The 6,387-nt window shown below is 39.0% G+C and overlaps 1 protein-coding gene across 1 annotated transcript in view; it reads left to right on the forward strand.

Moving 5' to 3' along the window:
- LOC107083739 (probable voltage-dependent N-type calcium channel subunit alpha-1B) overlaps nt 1–6,387 on the forward strand; it is a 270,890-nt gene that overhangs the window by 154,851 nt on the left and 109,652 nt on the right. The window lies entirely within an intron of this gene.

The raw sequence follows: 6,387 nt of genomic DNA on the forward strand, positions 1-6,387 counted from the left end.
AAGATGGCAAAGGCACCGTGCAGGGGAGGAGGAGTTACCAGACCAACGGGGAGCAAAAAGTACTAATCTGACCAAATGGTAAGTTAACTGATCAGCTATAAAGTCCACTATATAGTCCCCACTCTATATAGTGATTGAAGGATGTAGGGGTTAGGCCGGACGTTCAGACACACTAAGCTTGTATGAGCTATGAGAACAGCAACTTTAATACGGAGCTTGCACGAGGGCAAATGGGCTTGTGCATGCTTTCGTAAGCGTTTAATAGGCATTCCCTCTCGGAAGCGGGTACAGGGTTGTGCATGTGCTTTTTTTTTTTTTTTTAAGGGGAAGGGGCAGGTCTTTCGGGAAAATCCTCGACAATACCTTTAAGTAAACCCTGTCGTAGGGGTGTGACTTCAGAGGGGAGTCGTTCCTGTTACATCAATGACATTTGATCTCAACATAAATAACAGTGTTGAACTTCGCAATAAATGTAACAGTAAAATATTTTGAAATGCTGAGGCTGAAGCATCCTTGTGATAACAGCTCACTGGGCAGTAAAAGCATATATTTGTTGGAGGAAAGTTGATTTTGTTTTATATTTGTTCCAAACTCATTTAATACAGCATTTACTGTGAGATATATTGATATTTTGAATGTAGTAGTACTGCTAACATGAACAGCTGTGAGTCTTTAACACCACATAGTAAACCATCAAAGTCACTGGTTGGTAATCAAGTTCAGTAAGTTCATAACAGAAGCTGCAATTTGTTGCATATCGACATTTCCATCTACATTATATGATATAAAAAATGTTACTAAGTCCAAGTCAAGCTTAAAATCTTTTTTTTGTGACTGAGGTGCGACTCCAGTCAGAGTCTCAAACTCAAGCTGCTATCTAGTGATTAGTTACTCTTGTTGATCTTCTCTCCCAGTCAGGGAGAGTAGGCCCCCCATGTGTCCTTGCTTTTTGAGACAGTAGGCTGTTGCCATGGTGACTTCCTTAATTCTGCTGCATCATTAGTGTTAGATCGGTCTCAGCTGATGGACACGTGTGAGATGAGTCTGACATCAACACGATCCGTGTAGTTAGCCAAGCATATCGGACTGAAGCCTTCTTTACATCACTTTCTTGTCTTGCTGTAAACCAACACATGTTAATCATGTAAAGTGGCATTTGTTTGTTTTTTTTCTGTGTTCCTTAGCAAAGATCATGAGTCACTGTGAGTAACCTAAAAATAGCCTGTTCTCTTTAAGCTGTGGGAAAACAAAGAGAAAACATTACCTTTCTAGTGCACTTCTTCAGTTTTAAAAAGGAGCCAGACTCTTTCTGCTCTTCACTCACTGACAGAAATCCTCTGGCAAAATGGCGAGAATTGAAATTAAACATCTTGAAGCAGAAAGCAGACCCCCTGCTGAGACTCCACGGCCATGGTGGTGAAAACCGAGACATGATTTTTTTTTTTTTATTGTGTTTGCTGCTTCACAGCTTTTCAGTTTCAAGGGTTTAGACCTTCTTTGCCGATTAAGTCGGCCTCTGCATGATATTTTTCCTTCCAGCTAAAGACTTCTTGTCTGAGCTCCTTCAAATACACTGTTCTATATATTTTGTAGAAATGCTTCAACAGACAATTGCTTAGTCTAAGTTTCACTTAGATTAATTTCAGCTTGGCATTTGAGTGCGAGACTGTTTTTGGTGCCATAAAGGTTTGGCATTTGGTCAAAAGGAAAAGAAAAGTAAAGGGCTTGCTCTTTGGTTTCATTTGTTTCAGCTATCAGTCCTTCCAGGAATTCTTGTATTTTATTAAATAAAATGTCAAATATGTATTTTTTTATGCGGACAATGTTGTTGTAAACCCTTAAAAACTCAAGATTGAGTCACTCACATGCCGGTGTAAATTCTCAGTCATCCGGGCCGTGGCTACAACAAAACAGGCTTCAATCAGGAAGACATAAGCCTATGCCCCATTTACACTACCCCTCAGAAACTAGTGTTGCGCAGATGGCCTTTTTTGGCCCCGATACCTGATACCCGATACCTGGCTGTACAGTATTGGCCCATGCTGATACCATACCGATACCATCTGTTTGAAATTGATCTGTGTGTGTATTTATATGAAGAACTGCATACTATTTGGATGTAAAATAATTACTATCATGGCTTTGTCAAGCTGCTGCCTACCTTTGTGAAGCAGGAAAAAGACAAATACAAAGTGAATCCAGTAGAACGTTTTATTGCCTACTTGGAATGGGTAAAAATAGTTGAATAAACTTTTAGCTCTCAAAATGGTATTGGTGCCCTTTTTGTCGGTACTCACCGATACCTATACCACCATTTTAGTGCAGAATCAGGGCCCCACCTGATACTGGTATCGGCATCGGTGCAACACTATCTGAAATGATCCGTGCCAAGTTCAAACTAAGCTTGGATCAGTTAACCGTGCCAAGCTTGGTTCTTATGATTATTTACACATTATGCTAGCATGGTTCTTCACCTCCTATCGGTGATCAACTATACTACAGCTCTCAAGGTGGGAATTACACAAACAAAGATGGCGACACCCTTAAAATTCAGGAACTAATGCACCTCAATATCGTCCTACACCCAAATTTCAATGAGAGCCTCGTTCTCGGCATCATCCTAGGTCGCACCATGCTCTTCCGATGTCATTTATTGTTAATAGGCTGAGAAGAAGTCCGCGAAATGAGCCAGCTCACTGTAAATAGGAGATGACGCGGTCTGCTCATCCGCTCTTTGTTATCAGATAACCCATCCGAAACTGAACCATGCTGAGCCCTAGTGTTGAACTAGTAAGAGATTTAGCATAGTTTTGTTTTGTCTGGCACGGTCCAGTTCAGTTTCTTTCCATTTACACTCAACAGTTATCTCGGTTACCATGCTTGGACTGTTCTTGGCACGGTCTTGGAAGGGTAGTGAAAATGGGCATTTCAGTTTTTCTGAAGATGTTTCAACACCTACTGTATCTAGGAGTCTTTCTCAATTCTTTCAATTTGCAATACAGCAAATATTTGGTGTGCAACAGGGAGGCCCATCTTCCCAAGCACATTCCAAGTCATATGCAAATCAAAGACATTGTTTTCCTGGGTTGTGAAGTCTTTTGATTTGCATCTGACTGCAACTGAGCGAAAAGTCTGGTTACTTTGGTCATCATCCTATTTTGACCCAACAAAAGGCTGAGCCAAAAAGAGATCCATTTACAAGACAATCTATATTCTTACCCCTTTCTTACCTCCCTTTACTGGGATCAGTTACCATGAGAACTGATCTTGAGATCTGGATATAAGCAGCTGACCCTTGGAGACAAGTTGTTAATCTCATGTCTTGGAGCACATACGTTTCTCAAACTTTAAGAAAGAAAGCTGAATTGGTTTGAATATCTGATAAATATTTTTTGGACTCTTTCCTAAAGAAGTGTTGTGCAAGTACTCTACTCGGAGGAAGTCACAGGACAAGAGACATTGTACTCTGTCATTGTGTAGCGGCATCCTCTAATTGTTTATGACATCTTAGTATCACCTTGGACCCTCTTTTGCCTTCAGACCTCTCTAAATTATTAATAACATTTATTTAAGAAGGTAATAGAAAGATTCCTCTTTAGTTCTTGACTCAGTTTTATACGCTCACACAGTTAGTGCAGGTAAATATTGATTTATTGGTGCGAAGGGCAACAAGTGTGTCTCTATCTGTTATTTAGACCAGTTTCTGCCGGACTTTTTGTTAATTTTTTTTAGTTTACTGTAATATTTCTCTCACAACTGTCCCACTGCTGCCCTAAGTGGTTCAACAGTGGCTAATTAATTTAATTTTTTTAATCGGGTATACTGGTAGATCTTGGTACAGGCCTCATCGTTATAGCCCCACGTCTGGATATGAATAAAACTCTCTTGGACACACTTCTCCAAAGCATCATTCTGTCCACTGCTGCCGTGGCATCTATGGCTGATTGGGTGAAGCATCACCTTGTGACCTCCTACCAAATTGTAGGTTTAGCCAGTCACTGTATCAAAAATGAAATTGTGAATTCTGATGTACTGTGCTGGCATGCTTATTTTAGTTCAACTGTGGGCTTGGCAGCTCTTATTTTCATCTCAGCTATATGTCCTGCCTTAAACCAAGGTTTTGTTAGCCAGACTTTAACAATTTAAGCTGTAGTTGGGGGTAGGGTAAAAAATGCTCCACAACAAATTTTTTTGTGTTATAATTCCTACGTTTAATTGCTTTTTTATTAATTGATTTATTACATAGAAACAAAAGCCTTATACAGAAATAAATTTCTTCAATTTTGGGAGTAAGGAGGTGCTAGAGAGGACCTTTTGAACCAGCAGCTCTAAAGGAGCAATTGAACCAAAGCATAGAAGTTAAAAAATAATTTATAACTCTCAAACTCTGCATCTATCTTTCTCCTGTGGAAAACATTAATGCTTAAACCTCGCCATAAAGCTTCCTTCTCCTGTTTTTTTTTTCCAGAGAGCTTCTTGCTTTTGCACATGGTTTATGATAAAAACCTGCTGCTATTGTGTTCAGGATTAGATAGAGTGAGGCGGTGTGAACAAACTTGTAGAGAGTGGGGCGTCACGTGACTCTTGTTTCCAGGGTAGAGTTAATGAAGTCTCTGTGGACGTCTCCTGAAAGCTGAGACGTGTGCTCCCAATCCCTATTATCAGACTAAACAGAAGTCCGCACACATTGGTGCAGCGATATGTTCATTGCTCAGCATCGTCTAATCCCTAAAGAAGAAAGTCAGAGAATCAGGAGGAAGGAAGTGAAGGTGGGAAAAGAAAAAGAGAAAACTGATTGACAGGTGGAAAGAGTTGCTGATTAAGAGAGGATGTATCGGAGAGTAAAATTTTAGGTGAAGAGAAGGCTATCAGCCATAAAGGTAGCTGCCAATCCATCCCTACTTATAGCTTTCATTTATTTTCCATCACCCAACATTGCTGTGAAAATGTTTCACTTGTGAATTTGTGAGTTTTAATGAGAGAAACTGAATCCCAGCAGGTTTTTTAAGATGAGCTGGATGTTTTTGATCTGATATAAAAGACTTAGATCACTTGAGGTGAAGGAGATAATGTGGTGAGCTCTCACTGGATAGACTTTATTTCTAAGACCAAGCCCAGCCGTCAGAGGAAAGTCCTTTCAGTTGCCTGTAACCAGGATCTCTTTCTTTGGGTCATGGGTAATTTCTCCTGACCACAGGGAAGGGTTGGAACACAGACAAACTATGAGCTAAGAGAGATCTTTGCAGCTCTGCATCACTGGGAAGAAGCTTGGCTTTGCCTTAAAGAGGAAACTGTCTCGTCTGGCAAACATTTTTCATCCAAATGGCCTTTATGTTTGGTGGAGATCTGGGATGTGCCCAAAGCTTCTTCACTACAATTAAAACAATGGAAGTTTTTGGAAAAAAAAAACAACAACCCTTTTCTGCTCTAATATTCCAAGCAGAGTATTTTACATTTTCCAGCTCAGAGAAAAGTCTTTTAAAAGGTGACTTAGTCACTTTTTTGTCACAGATACATAAGAATCTAATAAGGTTTATTTTTCCTGATATATATCTTTAATTGGATTTTTCTGATTATTGAAATGGGCTTTGAGCCTCAAAACCTACGATTTAATTTAAACCAAGCAAACATGCCATTACTAAACCTGCACACATGCATATGATCCTACATGTATTTGTTGGATCAGCAATGAGAAGCAGACGGCAGCTGTCGTTTCTGAAGCCAGTCGCTGTGGTAACGGTGAGCTGCATCCTGTCCTCATCTTTATTCCTTACTTCTTCATGTTTCTCATCAGATCTTATTTGGTTTTCAGGATGGAATCACAACAGTTTTTCTAACACCCCTGCAAACCTAAATTATCTAACAAATTCATTCATATGTAATTATTTTATCCTTACAGATTCATACCATCATTAATGTAAATAACATCCTTGCTGGATCTATGACAGACTTTGGTGGATTTTTGCAACACCTTTTGCAACTTTCTACGTTAGTTTATGTTGAAAGTGGTGGTTTATATTTCTAAAGGGGGGAGTTTTGTGGGCTTTTTTATACTTGCGTTAATTTTATGCTCTGACAGAAAAAAAAAAAAAAATATAAAAAAAAATATATATATATATATATATATATAATATATATTTTTTTTTCCCTTTAGTATTCAACTCCTAAAGTTAAATGCATATTATATACAGTAGCTTAATTCCAGGCTTCATTTGTATTAATTATGATGGATATAGGTCAGAGCTTAATAGAAGCAGTTATCTCAATGAACTAGTCAATTAAATAATACCTTTAAAACAATGTTTTTTAATTTATTTATACAGAAATGCCAGCGGTTCTACTTCTGGGAAGTATGGGTCTTTACCCGGGAGGGCATGACCTCTGGGG

This window comes from Cyprinodon variegatus, unplaced genomic scaffold (assembly GCF_000732505.1).
Source record: "Cyprinodon variegatus isolate N-32 unplaced genomic scaffold, C_variegatus-1.0 Scaffold82, whole genome shotgun sequence".
Classification (NCBI taxonomy): Eukaryota; Metazoa; Chordata; class Actinopteri; order Cyprinodontiformes; family Cyprinodontidae; genus Cyprinodon; species Cyprinodon variegatus.